We start from the raw sequence: 18,490 nt of genomic DNA on the forward strand, positions 1-18,490 counted from the left end.
AAAGAGAGGGGAGTGAAATATTTAAAATATTTAAAAACAAAAGCTAATGCTGTAGTGGGCAGAACTGTGTCTCCCCCCGGCCCGCCCCACACACACACCCTGAAAGATATGTCTATGTCCTAACTCCTGGTTCCTAGGAATATAACTGTTATGGGTTGAACTGTGTCCCTAAGAACTCTTATATTGAAGTTCTAACAGCTAGCACCTCAGAATATGACCTAATTTGGAAATTGGGTCGTTAAAGATGTAATTAGTTAAGGTAATCAGGGTGGGCCCTAATCCAATATGACTGATGTCCTTATAAAAAGGGGTAATTTTGGTCCGGCATGGCAGCTCATGCCTATAATCCCAACACTTTGGGAGGCCAAGGTCACCTGAGGTCAGGAGTTTGCAACCAGCTTGGCCAACATGGTGAAATCCCGTCTCTACTAAAAAATACAAAAATTAGCCAGGCATCGTGGTTTGTGCCCGTAGTCCCAGCTACTTGGGAGGCTGAAGCATGAGAATCGCTTGAACCTGAGAGGTGGAGGTTGCAGCGAGCTGAGATCATGCCATTGCACTCCAGCCTGGATAACAGAGTGAGACTCTGTCTCTAAATAATTTAAAAAATAAAAATAAAAAGGAGGAATTTAGACACAGATGCATGCATACAGGGTGAATGCCACATAAACATGAAAGTTGAGGTCAGAATGACACTTCTACAAGCCAAGAAACACCAAAGATTGGCAGCAAACACCAGAAGATAGAGGATACGCCTAACAGAGTCTTCCGCTTAGTGCTCAAAGGAAACCAATCCTGCTGACATCTTGATTTGACTTGTTGTGGTATTTTGTTAAAATACACCTAGCAAACTAATACAGTGGATGTTTTTGTTAGTAAGGTCTTTGTCGTTGCAATTAAGGATCTTGAGATGAGATCATTTTGAGTTTAGAATGGGTCCTAAGTCCAGTGATTGTTGTCCTTATAAGAGAAAGGAGAGGGCCAGGCACGGTGGCTCTGCCTGTAATCCCAGCACTTCAGGAGGCCAAGGCGGGTGGATCACAAGGTCAGGAGACCGAGACCATCCTGACTAACACAGTGAAACCCCATCTCTACTAAAAATACAAAAAATTAGCTGGGCGTTGTGGCTGGCGCCTGTAGTCCCAGCTACTCGGGAGGCTAAGGCAGGAGAATGACATGAACCCAGGAGGCAGAGATTGCAGTGAGCTGAGATCGCGCCACTGCACTCCAGCCTGGACAACAGATCGAGACTCTGTCTCAAAAAAAAAAAAAAACAAAAGATTTGAGACACAGAGAAGGCTATATGAAGGTGAAGGCGGAGATTTGAGTTATGCTTCCACAAGTTAAAGAATGTTGGGGCCAGGCCAGGCACAGTGGCTCACGCCTGTAATCTCAGCACTTTGGGAGGCTGAGGCGGGCAGATCATTTGAGGTCAGGAGTTCCAAACCAGCCTGACCAACATGGTGAAACCCTGTCTCTACTAAAAGTAAAAAAATTAGCCAGGTGTGGTGGCAGGCACCTGTAATCCCAGCTACTTGGGAGGCGGAGACAGGAGAATTGCTTGAACCTGGAAAGCAGAGGTTACAGTGAACAGGGATCCTACCACTGCACTCCAGCCTGGGTGACAGAGTGAGACTCGTCTCAAAAAAAAAAAAAAAAAAAAAGGAATGTCAGGGGCAAAAAATTAATTAATTAATTAATAATTTAAATTAAAATCAAGGTGTTGGCAGAAAAAGTAAAATTTAAATTTAATTTTAAAAGAAGAATGCCAGGAGCCACAGAAGCTGAATGAGTCAAGAAAGGATTCTCCCCTAGAGCCATCAGAGGGAGTGTAGCCCCGCCAACACATCAATTTCAGACTTTTGTCCTTCACAACTATGAGAGAATTAATTTCTGTTGGTTTAAATCACCCGTCTTATGGTAATTTATTATGGCAGCCCTAGGAAACTTATACAGAGTTTGGTGCCAGGAAGTAAGGTGCTGATGTAACAAATACTTAATGGTGGAAGTGGCTTTGGAACCGGGTAATGAGCAAAGGCTGGAAGAATTTTAAGGTGCATGATAGGGAAAAGCCTAGGTTTTGTGAGAGCTCAGAAGGAAATGAGGAAAATAAAAGACAAATCTGCTCTTATCTTAGAGAATACATATGTCATCATGAACAGAATTTGCTAGAATTCTGAGTGAATAACAGAATGAATGTTAAAGGTGCGTTTGGGGAAGTTTCAGAAGGAAATGAGGGACACGTTATTAGAAACTGGAGGGAAGGCTATCCTTGTTATAAAGTGGCAGAAAACTTGGCTGAATTATATTCTACTGTGAGGTGGAAAACAGAACTTGTAAACCATTTACTTGGATATTTAGCTGAGGAAATTTTCAAGTACAATGTGGGATTTGTTATCTGGTTTCTCCTTGCTTCTTATAGTAGAATATGAGAGGAAAGAGATAAAGTGAGTAAGGAGCTGTTAGGTTAAAAGCAACCAGAACTTGATGATTTGGAAAATTCTCAGGCTATTACAAAAAGTGATATAGCTTGCTCTGGGGATTACCCAGAGCAGAGACAAACTTTTCCTGGGAAGGTTAGGTATATAACTCATGGATCCAATCAGTCATCTAAGCAGAAGCCAGGAACAGAGATAGGGTTATCCAGAAAGAATTTTGAGAGAACACTCCTGTGTTAATGCCATGGATTCCCTTGACATATGTGAGAATCCCACAAGGATTTTGAGAATTTTATGCCAGAAGCAACACTACCAGCTTAAACCAAAAGGGGCAAAGACGAGACAAAATGAAAAAGGTTGTCAGACCCCCAAAATTTTACAGGCAGGAAATGCACTGATAGAACAACTCAGTTGCAAACACTTATTACCCGTCAATAAAAAGGAAGGTAAATCAGACCTAAATGTGAAAGGAAAATAATAAAGCTAGAAGAAAACACAGGAGAATGTCTTCATGTCCTCGGGGTGGTTGACTTCTTAAACAGAATACAAATATCACTAATCAGAAAAGATTGCTAATTTGGACTTTGTTAATTATGAATTAATTTTCATCAAAGACAGCATTAAGACAATACAGTATACACTGAGCAAAGACATCTGCATTGTCTGTGTGTGTGTGTGTATATGTTCAACATAGATTTTATATCCTGAATATATGTGTATATTTTAAAATGGCTAAAAAAAGAAAAAAAGAGATAAACAACCTAATTAAAAATAGGCATAAACACAGTTACATACTTTAAAATAGTAAAGTGATAACTTTTGTTATATGTATTTTACCACAATAAAAATTTTTTTAAATAAAAAATATGCGGCCAGGCGCAGTGGCTCACGCCTGTAATCCCAGCCTTTGGGAGACCGAGGCAGGTGGATCATGAGGTCAGGAGTTTGAGACCAGCCTGGCCAACATGGTGAAACCCCATCTTTACTAAAAATGCAAAAATTAGCCGGGTGTGGTGGCAGGTGCCTGTAATCTCAACTACTTGGGAGGCTGAGGCAGGAAAATTGCTTGAACCCGAGAGGCGGAGGTTGCAGTGAGCTGAGATTGCACCACTGCACTCCAGCCTGGGCAACAGAGCAAGACTCCATCTCAAAATAAATAAATAAATAAAATTAAAATTAAAATATGCATAAGACTTGAACAGATCTTTTGTAAAAGAGGATATCCAAATGGCCAATAAACATATGAAAATATGTTTAAAATCATTGCTTATCAAGGAAATGCAATTAATACTACATCTATCCTTTTTTGTTGTTGTTTTTTTTGGAGACAGGGTCTCATTCTTTCACCTAGGCTAGAGTGCAGTGAAGTGATCTCAGCTCACTGCAGCCTCAACCTCCAGGGCTCAAACTCTGAAACATTCCTCCCACCTCAGTCTCTGGAGTAGCTGAGACGACTGGCACATGCCACCATGTCCGGCCAATTTTTCCTTTGTATTTTTTGCAGAGATGAGGTTTCGTCATATTACCCAGGCTGGTGTCGAACTTCGGAGCTCAAGTATGTGCCCACCTTGGCCTCTCAAAGTGCTGGGATTACAGGCGTGTACTGCTGCACCCAGACTAACATACATCTTATTCTTATAACCCAGCAATTCCACTCTTAGGAACTCACTCAGGAATAATGAATACATATACACACAAAGGCCCTCCGGAGAAAGAGAGCAATAGAATATATATAGATATATAAGAGAAGATTTATTATGGGAATTGGCTCACATGATTATGGAGACCAAGAAGTTTCATAATATGCTGTCTGCCAGCTTGAGAATTAGGAAAAATTCCAGTGGTGTAATTCAGTCCAAGGCCAGAGCCCTAGGACCAGGAGGAGGAGGATGCCTCATATTAAGTACTGGAGTCTAAAGGCCAGAGATCCAGGAACACTGATGTCTGACTGAGGGCAGGAGAAGATGAATGTCCCAGCTTAAGAAGAAAGGGAATTTGCCCTTCCTCTGCCTTTTTGTTTTATTCGTGCTGTCATCAGATTAGGTGAGGGTGATCTTTACTCAGTCTACTGATTCAAATGTTAATCTGTTTTGAAAACACCCTCACAGATACACCTAGAAATAATGTTTTACCAGCTTTCTGGGCATCCATTCACTTAGTCAACCTGACACATAAAATTAACCATCACAGGGCTCATAACGGTTTTACTCATTAAAGCCCCAAACACAAAGCAATCTAAATGCCCACCAGCAGAATTGTGGTATATTTATACAGCAATATAAAGGATGGACTACTGTTAAAACAATAAAGATGTATCTCCCAGACAATATGTTGAGTGAAAGAAGAGAGAACAGGCCTGGTGTGGTGGCCAATGCCTATAATCCCAACACTTTGGGAAGGCTGATGGGGGAGGATCACTTGAGCCCAGGAGTTCAAGACCACCCTAGGCAACAAAGTGACACCCTGTCTCTACCAAAAAAAAAAAAAAAAAAATTAGCCAGGTTTGGTGGTTAGGGCCTGTGGTCCCAGCCACACAGGAGGCTGAGGCAGGAGCTTGCTTGAAGGAAGCTGAGGCTGCAGTGAATCATATCTGTGCCACTGCACTCCAGTCTGGGTGACAGAGTCAGACCCTGTCTCAAACAAAAACAAAAACAAAAACATACTCTATGATAAATACAAATAAAACTTACGGTGATGATAGAAATGAGAACTGTAGTTACTTCAGTGGAGCATGGGGGAGAGTGTAGAAGTTGACCAGGAAAGGGCACAATCTAGGTTTTTGAATTGAAAATGTGTCATACGCTTGCTGGTGGTTACCAGGGCATATACCTATGTAAAAATTCATTATGCTGTATATCTTTGCCATAGAAGTGGGCATGTGCCCCATGCTGCACATTCAGAGTAGCCTATCCCTGTTGTTTTGGCCATCTATTGTTGCATAACAAACTATCCCCAAATGTAGTGATTTAAAATCATTTTCTATTATCTTTCATGATTCTGTGGATCACCTAAGTAGTTATTCTTCAGCCTTGCCTAAGGTCTCTCATACAGTTGTAGTAAGATTGTGACTGGGGTTAGCCATCTGGATGCTTGGATGGGCTGGAATAGCTGGGATTCTTTCACTCTCTGTGGCTCCCAGAAATGCAAATATAGAAGCTAACAGTTCTTCTTAAGACTGAATCCTAGAACTAGCACAGTGTTTTTCTGTTTAATTTATTAGTTAAAGTGACTCAGTGTAGGATTTAATATAGGAGGGACTATACAAGGGCAAGAATACTGGGAGTCATGGTTCATTGGGGCTATAATTGAAAACTACTACAGTCCATCCTCTGGTTCCCTCTTTCATATGTAAAAACCATTTAACCCCTTCTTCCAAGACCGCTGATATCTCAACCCATTATGGCATTAGGCTCAGGCTTGAAGTCTTGGACCTCATCATCAAGAATCATGTCCATGGCTGGGTGGAGTGGTTCAAATGCCTGTTATCCCAGCACTTTGGGAGGCTGAGGCGGGTGGATCACCTAAGGTCAGGAGTTTGAGACCAGCCTGGCCAACATGGTGAAACCCCGACTCTTCTAAAAATACAAAAATTAGCCAGGTGTGGTGGGTGCATGCCTGTAATCCCAGCTACTTGGGAGACTGAGGCAGGAGAATCCCTTGAGCCTGGGAGGCAGAGGTTGCAGTTATCGGGAGAACCCCATCCCCAATATTCAACGTGTGTTCTTTTCTCTTTCCCTAAGTGTCAGCTGGTCTGAGAAATAAAGGGAAAGAGTGCAAAAGAGAGCAATTTTAAAGATGGGTGTCTGGGGGAGACAACACATGTCAGCAGGTTCCATGATCTCCCTGAGCCGTAAAACCAGCAAGTTTTTATTAGCGATTTTCAAAAGGGGAGGGAGTGTATGAATAGGGTGTGGGTCACAGAGATCACATACTTCACGAGGTAATAAAATATCACAAAGCAAATGGAGGCAGGGCGAGATCACAGGACGGGGTGAAATTAAAATTGCTAATGAAGTTTCAGGCACACATTGTCATTGATAACATCAGGGGACAGGGTTTGAGAGCAGACAACCGGTCTGACCAAAATTTATTAGGTCCTCATCCTAATAAGCCTGGGAACGCTACAGGAGACCGGGGCTTATTTCATCCCTTTGTCTTCGACCATAAAAGACAGCTGCCCCCAAAGAAGCCATTTTAGATGCCTACCCTCAGGGATGCATTCTTTCTTAGGGATGTTCCTTGCTGAGAAAAAGAATTCAGTGATATTTCTCCTATTTGCTTTTGAAAGAAGAGAAATATGGCTCTGTTCCACCCGGCTCAGTGGCAGTCAGAGTTGAAGGTCATCTCCCTTGTTCCCTGAACATTGCTGTTATCCTGTTCTTTTTTCAAGGTGCCCAGATTTCATATTGTTCAAGCACACCTGCTCTACAAACAATTTATGCAGTTAACACAATCATCACAGGGTCCTGAGGTGACATACATCCTCCTCAGCTTACGAAGATGATGGGATTCAGATTAAAGTAAAGAGAGGCATAGGAAATCACAAGGGTATTGATTGGGGAAGTGATAAGTGTCCATGAAATCTTCACAATTTATGTTCAGAGATTGCAGTAAAGACAGGTATAAGAAATTTTAAAAGTATTAATTTGGGGAACTAATAAATGTCCATGAAATCTTCACAATTTATGTTATTTTGCCTTGGCTTCAGCCAGTCCCTCTATTCAGGGTCCCTGACTTCCTGCAACAGCTGTGAGCCGAGATCGTGCCACTGCACTCTAGCCTGGATGACAGAGCAAAACTCTGTATCAAAAAAAAAAAAAAAAAAATCATGTCCAGGCACCTCAATTGAGAGGCAGGCAAACCTTTCTGAGGTGTTAATAAAGGGTCTTACAGTCTCATCCTTACATCTTGACACTGAGGCCACAGTTTTACTGGCAGTTCCCTGGATTTGGTCTTCTACTGTTACCGTATCTAACTGTGAGAACCTTTTAGTGTGTGGAGTAGCTGGAAATGAGAAGTAATATTTTTTAACTGGAAAGTACTGGCTCTATTTTCTCTAACTTCTGCTTGAAAATGTAACAGATGCTTTTTTCTTTTCTTTTTTTTTGGGGGGACAGAATCATGCTCTGTCATCCAGGCTGGCGTACAGTGGTGTGCGATCTTGGCTCACTGCAACCTCCACCTTCCAGGTCAAGTGTTTTTCCTGCCTCAGCCTCCCCAGTAGCTAGGATTACAGGCACCACCACCACGCCGGGCTAATTTTTGTATTTTTAGTAGAGACGGGGTTTCACCATGTTGGCCAGGCTGGTCTTGGACTCCTAACGTCAAGTGATCCACCTACCCGAAGTGCTGGGATTATAGGCATAAGCCACCATGCTTGGCCTAACAGCTTCTTTTTAAGATCATTCTGCACCATGCATACTTTATCATAGGCAAGTAAACGAAACCATCTGGCCCTTTGCACATTCTGCCTAGAAACCTTAGCTAACTCTATGAGTTCATAATGTACTCCTTCTATACTCCACATTTTTGTAAGGAAGTGTTACACTAATTTTTTTTATTATTATTATTTTTGGTGGGGGAGGGATGAGGTCTCACTCTGTCACATAGCCTGGAGTATAGTGGTACGATCATAGCTCACTGCAGCCTTGACCTCCCAGGCTTAAGCAGTCCTCCCACCTCAGCCTCCCAAGTAGCTGGTACAAGCATGTATTACCACACCCAGCTAATTTTTAATTTTTTGTAGAGACAAGGTATTTCTATGTTGCCCAGGCTTCTCTGGAACTCCTGGGCTCAAAAAATGATCCTCCTGCATTAGCCTCCCAAAGTGCTAGGATTACAGGCATGAGCCACTGCCCCAGCCTAATTTTTCTACTAGAGCAATAAGATGGAAGGGATAGAGGTATACTGATAGGCATAATTATTTAGAATAATTATTTGCAGAGGTTATTATCCCTTTGCTAGACAGGATTAATAAAAAGCATAAATTGTTATGCATTTTTTTACTTGACTTTGCTCATTTTACAACACTAATGATAATGTCAAATAATAATAGCTAATATTCATTAAGCAAGTATGTGTCAGGCATCATTTTAATTTCTGTATTAGTCCATATTCATGCCACTGATAAAGACATCCCTGAAACTCGGTAATTTATACAGGAAAAAGGATTTAATGGACTTACAATTCTACATGGCTGGGGACACTTTGCAATCATGGTGGAAGGCAAGGAGGAGCAAGTCATGTCTTACATAGATGGCAGTAGGCAAAGAGAGAGAGAACTTGTGCAGGGGAACTCCTCTTTTTAAAACTATCAGATCTTGTGAGACTTACTCACTATCACAAGAACAGCAAGGGAAAGCCTTGCCCGCATGATTCAATTACCTCCCACTGATCCCTCCCACAACATGTGGGAATTCAAGATGAGATTTGAGTGAGGACACAGCCAAACCATATCATTCCACCCCGATCCCTCCCAAATCTCATGTCCTCACATTTCAAAATCAATCATGCCTTCCCAACACTCCCAGAGTCTTAACTCATTTCAGCATTAACTCAGAAGTCCACAGTCCAAAGTCTCATTCGAAATAAGGCAAGTCCCTTTCGCCTGTGAGCCTGTAAAATCAAAAGCAGGTTGGTTACTTCCTAGATACAATGAGGGTACAGTAATTGGGTAAATATGGCCATTCCAAATCGGAGAAATTGGCCCAAAACAAGGGGGCTACAGGCCCCATACAAGTCCAAATTCCAGCAGGGCAGTCAAAGCTCCAAAATGATCTCTATGACTCCATGTCTCACACCTAGGTCACACTGATGCAAGAGGTGGGCTCCCGTGGCCGTGGACTCCTGTGGCTTTGCAGAGTATAGCCCCCTCCTGGCTGCTTTCACAGTCTGGCATTGAGTGTCTGTGGCTTTTCCAGGTACACAGTACAAGCTGTCTGTAGATTACCATTCTGGAGTTTGAATGAGAGTGGCAATCTTCTCACAGCTCCACTAGATGGTGCCCCAGTAGGGGCTGTTTATGGGGGCTCTGACCCCACATTTCCCTTCTGCACTCCCCTAGCAGAGGTTCTCCATGAGCACCCCACTACTGCAGCAAATTTCTGCCTGGATATCTAGGTGTTTCCATACATCTTCTGAAATCTAGACAGAGGTCCCAAACCTCTTTACTTCTGTGCACTTGCAGGCTCAACACCACGTGGAAACTGCCAAGGTTTGGGCTTGCACCCTCTGAAGCCACAGCCTGAGCTCTACATTGACCCCTTTCAGCTATGGCTGGCAGCTGGGACACAGGGCACCAAGTTCCTAGGCTGCACACAGCACAGCGACCATGGGCCCAGCCCATAAAATCACTTTTTCTTCCTAGCCTGTGATGGGAGGGGCTGCTATGAAGACCTCTGACATGCAGTGGAAACATCTTCCCCATTGTCTTGGGAATTAACATTTGGCCCCTCATTACTTATTCATCTTTCTGCAGCCAGCTTGAATTTCTCCTCAGAAAACAGGATTTTTCTATTGTATTGTCAGGCTGCAAAGTTTCCAAACTTTTTTGCTGTTTCCCTTTTAAAACTGAATGCCTTTAACAGCACCCAAGTCACCTCTTGAATGCTTTGCTGCTTAGAAATTTCTTCCGCCAGATACCCTAAATCATCTCTCTCAAGTTCAAAGTTCTACAGATCTCTAGGGCAGGGACAAAATGCCACCAGTCTCTTTACTAAAACATAATGAGTCACCTTTGCTCCAGTTCCCAACAAGTTCCTTATCTCCATCTGAGACTACCTAAGCCTGGATTTCATTGTCCATATCATTATTAGTATTTTGGTCAAAGTCATTCAACAAATCTCTAGGGAGTTCCAAACTTCCCCACATTTTTCTGTTTTCTGAGCCTTCCAAGCTGTTCCAGTCTCCCAGTTCCAAAGTTGCTTCCACATTTTTGGGTATCTTCTCAGCAGCACTCCACTCTGTTGGTGCCAATTTACTGTATTAGTCCATTTTCATGCTGCTGATAAAAACATACCCGAGACTGGGAGGAAAAGAGACTTAATAGAGTTACGGTTCCACGTGGCTGGTGATGCCTCTCAATCACGGCACAAGGTGAAAGGCATATCTCACATGGTGGCAGACAAGAGAAGACAGCTTGTACAGGGTATCTTCTCTTTTTAAAACCATCAGATCTCATGAGACTTATTCACTATCACAAAAACAGCATAGGAAAGACCCACCCACGTGATTCGATTACCTCTCCCCAGTCCCTCCCACAACACATGGGAATTCAAGATGAGATTTGGGTGGGGACACAACTAAACCATATCAACTTCTAAATGCTTTAAATATATTTTTAATTTGATATTCATACCCCATTTTACTTAGAGAAACTGAAGTATAAAGTGGAATGAGAAGATACACATATTTAGCGCTATTTAAATGAATATGCATACAAATGTGGTAGTTTTCTCTTAAGTGTTAATGCCGAATCTTAACACTACTTGTTTCATAAGCTTGATTTCTACATCTGATTTGAATCTTTTATGAGTTTTTCAGACTGTTTCTTTCTATGACTAGCCCATATAATCAATTGTTAAAATGTCACATAGTTTCTAAGGCTGTTTAAGAATGTTTGGCTCTCTTATTCTAAGAGAATCACATCTTTGGTGTCTAAGCCAGTTTATTCATTACTGGTACACTTTAGTTTATGCTTGGAGAATCTATGCTTTTTTTGTGTTTGATAATGTTGCTTTATCTACCTAAAATATAGATGTATCTTTAGATCCAGAAAATACACTGGTAGGCATAGCTAGATGTGAACATGTTCTTCAGAATAATACTCTAATATAATTCTTAAAATATAAATGTAGCTAATAGCATTCTTTAAAATTTCACTTGCAATTAATAATTTAAAAATGTTTATCTGATCATAATATGCTTCTTCAGCTCCTTCTTGATAGTATTTATACCCAGTTACCATGCAACCTTAGGCCCTATACTGTTGATGTCTCAGCCGTAGATAACAGAAGGCACCCTGATTAACTCCTGGCAAAGGAAGTTCTCTTTCCCACTGGGAAAAGTGAACACAGGCCTCTGGCATCCAAAGTTAGAATTCCTAATACAGTTTCTATAGAAGCAGGTTGTAGGTGATTGGACATACAAATTGTTTATATAGGAAGCTAACAGTTACAATAATTATATTTTGAGTTAGGGCAGTCTACTTACTGTATTATAAGATTTTAGTTAATAAACCTGAATGTTTGAGCAAGGATAGGTCAAGAAGTGTATTCAGTCACTTTGATCAGAGGTTATTTTATATGAAATTAATAAAAGTAGAGATAGTTGGTTGAAAGTAGGGAAAAGCTCAGAGTTTTATTTGGTCATGCTCCCAATCACCTTCCTCCATACTGGGGGTGGGGAGTAGCAGTGGCGATTACTTCTTCTCTATTAATACTTGCAGCCCTTGAGCAATAATAAATAAATTGATGTGATGTAAATATCAGAAACATGACCTGGAAGGAAGTTTTAAATAAATGAAACTTTATTTGCAGGACACTCACTCACTTATCTTTTATTATCCCCCTCATGGGGTTCCCACCCCTCTGGTATCTAGTGATGTTATGTATGCTTCCTGTTTGCTCATGGTATTCTTCAGATTACCCAACTCTTTTCTTTTCCTCTTATTTCTGTACAAATATAACTGGACTGTTTTGTCACTAGTTGACCTGCTAATCTCTGGTAAGCTGTTTACCAATGATACTGTTACTCTGAAGAATGCTATTTGCATATCGAGACGCTGGTCTTGCAGAAATAGTAAATTCAATTCAAAATGGTCACATTATTAGATTATGGAATGTTGGGTGGGAAACTATTTTGAGCAGGATAATCTTTTCATTTTTTATGAATTTTAGCATGTAATTCACAAGCCATTTCATATTTATGAAAACAGCTGTAGTGACCTAACATGTATAAATTGAAGTAAAATTAATGAATATTATAACCTTTATGAAATAAGGCAGAACTATTCCTATTTTAATTTGTTCATCTGTGATCTTTTATCTGTCTCCTATGGCAGATTTGCAGAAGTAGTGTTTGTAGTCTGTATCATCATTGTTATTTCATAGATTCTCAAATCATAATGCTGAGTGGTTTAATAAGATAATCCAGTGGTATGAATTAAGGTATATATAATAATTTCATTTGAAAGTTTCATTTCCTTTTTAAGATGTGAATGATTAGGTTTGTAAACTTTATGTGAATGCAGGCCACTTTTTTGAACAAATAATAGAAGATTTTAAAGAAAAATAAGATATCATCTCATAGAAATTTAAATTCTTACTGGAAGCTGGGCATGATAGCTCACGCCTGTAATCCTAGCATTTTGGGAGGCTGAGGTGGGTGGATCACCTGAGGTCAGGAATTCGAGACCAACCTGGCTAACTTGGTGAAACCCCGTTTCTACTAAAAATACAAAAAATTAGCCACGCATGGTGACACGCGCCTGTAATCCCAGCTATTCGGGAGGCTGAGGCAGGAGAATCGCTTGAACCCAGGAAGTGGAGGTTGCAATCAGCCGAGATCATGCCATTGCACTCTAGCTATCCCCCCCAAAAAAAAAAAAAAAAAAGTTACTTAAGTAGTATTTTTATGCTGCTGGGAAGGCAACTCTTTCTTTGGTGCCACACCTACTGCAGCATCTGCTTTAGAAAATGGGAATTATCTTAGTTGAGGATTTCCTTACCTTGCTGTGACAATTCTGTACTCCAGGGACTTCTATGGGTTGACTTGGAGATACAAATTTATAGCATGTAACATATTTCTGTGAGAAAATATGCTTTATATAATTGTAGATAAATTTGAAAGGTACCAAATTAAAAAGAGTCTAAAAGTTATTTTTTGTAGGGAAGCAGCACATTTTGGTGGTTTCATACATAAGTTCTAGAAGACACACTGGATTGTAGTCCTTGTTCTACTTTTTAATAGTGTGCAGTACTGTGCAAATTACTTACTACTTTGTTTTCCTCATCCATAAAAATAGGGCTACCTTCATATGGCTACATTCAGTTGGAGGGCCAGCTGTGCTGGAGGAAGTGGGACTCACTTGCTTTTCTGGCAGGTGGTGCTGGCTGTTGGTTGGGGCAACTCAGTTCTCGTTGTGGCCTCTCATGCTGCATTAGCTAGAATGGCTTCCTTCCATGGCACCTCAGGACAGTGCTCCAATATGACAGGAGGAAGTTACATGCCTCTTGAAGCCTAGGCTCCAGATCTTTTTTTTTTTTTTTGAGACAGAGTCTTGCTCTGTCACCTAGGCTGGAGTGCAGTGGCGTGGTCTCAGCTCACTGCAAGCTCCACCTCCTGGGTTCATGCCATTCTCCTGCCTCAGCCTCCCGAGTAGCTGGGACTACAGGTGCCTGCCACCACGTCTGGCTAATTTTTTTGTATTTTTAGTAGAGACAGGGATTCACTGCGTTAGCCGGGATGGTCTCAATCTCCTGACCTCGTGATCCGCCTGTCTCGGCCTCCCAAAGTGCTGGGACTACAGGCGTGAGCCATAGCGCCCAGCCCTTTTGTTTGTTTTTTTGAGAAAGACTCTCACTTTCTCTCCGAGGCTGGAGTGCAGTGTCAGCGATCTCGGCTCACTGCAACCTCTGCCTCCAGGGTTCAAGTGATTCTCATGCCTCAGCCTCTCGAGTAGCTGGGATTGCAGGCGGGTGCCACCATCCCCAGCTAATTTTTGTATTTTTAGTAGAGATGTGATTTCACCATGTTGGCCAGGCTGGTCTTGAATTCCTGGCCTCAAGTGATCTGGCCACCTTGGCCTCACAGAATACTGGGATTACAGGTGTGAAATACCACACCCAGCCCAACAGATCTTAAACAACATAATTTTCACTGCATTCTGTAGGACAAAGCAAGTGACTTGGTCAGCCTAGATTCAAAGGGATGGAGAAATAAGGGCATACACACAGGGATGGAAGAAATTTGTGACCTTAATATTAAACAATCTTTGCCTTGGCCTCTGCTTTGGGACACAAGGACAACTCGCTGAATCAGCAATGAAGAAAAGAAAAAAAAGGCTACTTTCTAGAGGTGTGTTGATATTAAATAAGAAAATACATTTGAAAGATACTTAGCTCAGGCCTGGCATGATGGCTCATGCCTGTAATCCAAGCTTTGGGAGGCTGAGGCAGGCAGATCACTTGAGGTTAGGAGTTCGAGACCAGCCTGGCCAACATGGTGAAACTCTGTCTCTACTAAAAATATAAAAATTAGCTGGACGTGGTGGCGCGTGCCTGTAATCCCAGCTACTTAGGAGGCTGAGACACAAGAATTGCTTGAACCAGGGATGCAGAGACTGCAGTGAACTGAGATTGCACCAGTGCACTCCAGCCTGGGTGACACAGCAAGACTGTCTCAAAAAAAAAAAAAAAAAAAATTTATTTACTCAGTGCCTGGCATATAAATCCTCATCAAATGTGAATGATGTTGATGATGATAATGATTCAATGATTGGCACAACATCAGGGAATCAGTGATGGTTTTGGTGTGGAGGAGTGAAATGATAAAAGTATTACTTTTGAAAGATTAATTTGGTTCCTTGGACAGTACCATTTGCAGTGGGTGGAGAATGGAGGAACAGAAATTAGCTAAGAGAGGCTGTGTGCAATGGCTAGGTGAAGGTTCCCAAACCTCAGTTCTTGACTTCTGCACAGGTTCACCACCACATGTAAGCTGCCAAGGCTTGGGGCTTGCACCTTCTGAAGTAATGGCCTGAGCTGCACCTTGGCTCCTTTTAGCCATGGCTGGAACTGAAGCAGCTGGGATGCAGGCACCATGTCCCAAGGCTGCACTGAGCAGGGGGACCCTGGGCCCAGCCCACAAAACCATTTTTCCTCCTAGTCTCCAGGCCTGTGATGGGAGGGGCCGCCGTAAATGTTGCTGACATGCCGTGGAAACATTTTCCCGATTGTCTTGGTGATTAACATTCTGTTGCTTGTTACTTATGCAAATTTCAGCAGCAGGCTTTAATTTCTTTCTGGTAAATGGGTTGTTCTTTTCTACTGCATTGTCAGGCTGCAAATTTTCCAAACGTTTATGCTCCATTTCCTCTTGAATGCTTTGCCACTTAGAAATTTTTTCCACCAGATACTCGAAATCATCTTTCTCAAGTTCAAAGTTCCACAGATCTCTAGGGCAGGGGTAAAATGCTGCCAATCTCTTTTCTAACACAGGGCAAGAATCACCTTTATTCCAGTTCCCAACAAGTTCCTCATCTCCATCTGAGATCACCTCAGCCTGGACTTCACTGTCCATATCTCTATCCTCATTTTCATGAAAGCCATTCAGCAATTCTCTGGGAAGTTCCAGACTTTCCCACATGTACCTGTCTTGTGAGCCTCCAAGCCTCTAGGAAGTTCCAAACTTATCCACATTTTTCTGTTCTCTTCTGGGCCCTCTAAACTGTTCCAGTCTGTTCTGTTACCCAGTTCCAAAGTCGCTTCCACATTTTCCAGTATCCTGATAGCAGCACCTCACTCTTTGCAGTACCAATTTACTGTGTTAGTCCGTTCTCACCCTGCTGTAAGGACATATCCAAGACTGGGTTTTTTAAAAAGGAAAGAGGTTTGACTCACAGTTCAGCATGGATGGGGAGGCTTCAGGAAACTTACATTCATGGAAGAAGGGGAAGCAAACATGTACTTCTTCACATGGTGGCAGGAAGAAGCACCGAGCAAAGGGGAGAAAGCTCCTTATAAAACCATCTCATGAGAACTCCCTATCACAAGAACAGCAGCATGGGGGTAAACACCCCTATGATTCAATAACCTCCCACTGGGTCCCTCCCATGACATGTGGGGATTATGGGAACTACAATTCAAGATGAGATTTGAGTGGAGACACAGCCAAACCATATTACTGATATACAGAAAAGAAACACAGCTGATTTTTATGTACTGATTTTGTACTCTGCAATTTTTCTGAATTCATTTAATAACTGTAGTAACCTTGTTTGTTCTTCAGGGTTTTCTATATCTAGGAACATGTCATCTACAAATAGGGAGTATTTTCTTTCTTTCTTCTTTGTCTTTCTCCTTTTTGTCTTTCCCTTTCCCATTTCCCTTCCTTTCCCCCTTCCGTTCTTTTCCCCCTTCCCTTTCTTTCCCTTTTCCCTCCTCTTCCCCTTTCCTACCCTTCCTTCTTCCCTTTCTTTTTGTTTCTTTTTCTTGCCTAATTGCTTTGGCTAGAACTTCTAGTGCAATGTTGAGTATCAGTACCAGATCTTAGAGGGAGAGCTTTTAGTCTTCCTCACTGAGTATGATATAAACTGTGAGTTTTTCATGCCCTTTATCATGTTGAGGAAGTTCAGTCTACATGTTTGTGAGTATGTCTCTTAGAATCCCAGAAGCTGAATTGCTGGGACAAAGAGTATTTACATTTATAAATTTTACTTTTTTTTTGCCAAATTGCCATCAATAGAATTGAACCAAATTACATTCCCACCAGAATGCATGAGACTGCCTGTTTGCCAACATCTTTATAACACAGTAAATTATTAAAATTTTGGGTTTTGCCAATACAATAGGTAGAAAATGGTGTTATAGTCTAGTTTCAATTTTTTTTTTGAGACGGACTCTTGCTCTGTCGCCCAGGCTGGAGTACAGTGGTGCGATCTCAGCTCACTGCAAGCTTTGCCTCCCTAGTTCATGCCATTCTCCTGCCTTAGCCTCTTGAATAGCTGGGACTACAGGCACCTGCCACCATGCCTGGCTAATTTTTTGTATTTTTTTTTTTTTTTGGTAGAGATGGGGTTTCACTGTGTTAGCCAGGATGGTCTCAATCTCCTGACCTCATGATCCGCCCGCCTCGGCCTCCCAAAGTGCTGGGATTACAGGTGTGAGCCATCGTGCCTGGCCATCTAGTTTCAATTTACATTTATTTTAATATGAGTTAGATTGACCATTCTTTGCATATGTTTAAGAGCCATTATATATTTCTTTCTTTCTTCAAGAGCCATTATATTTTCTTTCATTTATATAATGTAAACTGATTATACCGTTTGCTCGTTTTTCTGTTGAGGATTTGTTGCCTTTTTCATATTGATTTGTAGGAGCTCTTTATCTATATTAGGAAAATTGTATTTTATTACATTTTTTTCTGATATATACATACATATTAAGGAAATTTGCCTTTTGTTTTTTATGACTTTTTTTTCACAGTCTTTTCTCTTTGTTTTCTTTCTGTGCAGAAGTTTTTTTTTTAATGTGATTGATCAACCTTTTCATTATACTTTTTGGGTTTTGAGTCAGAATTCAAAATTTTTCTTATTTTGAGTTACAAAATAATTATCTTGTATTTTTTTTCTGTTTGTTTATTTGTGTTGACATGAATCTTGGTTTGTTTCCCACGCTGGAGTGCAATGATGTGATCTTGGCTCACTGTAGCCTTCGCCTCCCAGGTTCAAGCAATTCTCCTGCCTCAGTCCCCCCAAGTAGCTGAGAGTACAGGTGCCTGCCACAATGTCTAGCTTATTTTTGTATTTTTAGTAGAGACAAGGTCTCACCATGTTGGCCAGGCTGGTCTTGAACTCCTGATCTCAAATGATCTGGCCACCTCAGCCTCCCAAAGTTGGGATGCTGGGATTACAAGCATGAGCCACCACGTCTGGCCCGTTTGTTTTCACTAGAGATTATTTTATTGCCCAATGTTAATTGTTCGGGAGAAGTTTGGAAGGACTAAACAGCCACTGTAATCCAAATGATACTTCACCTATGACCAAAAAAAAATGAACCATTATCTTCCCTTCAGGCCCTCAAATAAACTTGAAGTTACCTGATAAAAAGCATTATACACATTGCATTTAAATGGCTATAGTTCTTAATATGCTCTCATTTATGCTGTCCTTTCATATTGATGAGCATAAGGTTAGTTAGCATCTGCTTAACATCAATGAGACTTGAGAGATGCAGAATTCCACTAGGTTAAGCCTGCCAAGTTGACAAGTCCCATTCACATATGCAAAGCCGACATATGCAAAATTTAATTGTCTTTCCATTTAGGAAGGACTC

At 41.4% G+C, this 18,490-nt stretch overlaps 1 protein-coding gene and 1 long non-coding RNA gene across 7 annotated transcripts in view; one reads left to right on the plus strand and one right to left on the minus strand.

The window, feature by feature from the left end:
• KANSL1L (KAT8 regulatory NSL complex subunit 1 like) overlaps positions 1-18,490 on the plus strand; it is a 139,078-nt gene that overhangs the window by 88,999 nt on the left and 31,589 nt on the right. The gene's annotated exons all lie outside the window — the stretch shown is intronic.
• Positions 10,501-18,490, minus strand: part of LOC126932527 (uncharacterized) — a 30,320-nt gene continuing 22,330 nt past the window's right edge. The window contains exon 2 of the long non-coding RNA XR_007718222.1: positions 10,501-16,002. This is a non-coding gene — a long non-coding RNA (uncharacterized LOC126932527). The remainder of the gene's footprint in view (positions 16,003-18,490) is intronic.

This window comes from Macaca thibetana, chromosome 12 (assembly GCF_024542745.1).
Source record: "Macaca thibetana thibetana isolate TM-01 chromosome 12, ASM2454274v1, whole genome shotgun sequence".
In the NCBI taxonomy this organism is placed as follows: Eukaryota; Metazoa; Chordata; class Mammalia; order Primates; family Cercopithecidae; genus Macaca; species Macaca thibetana.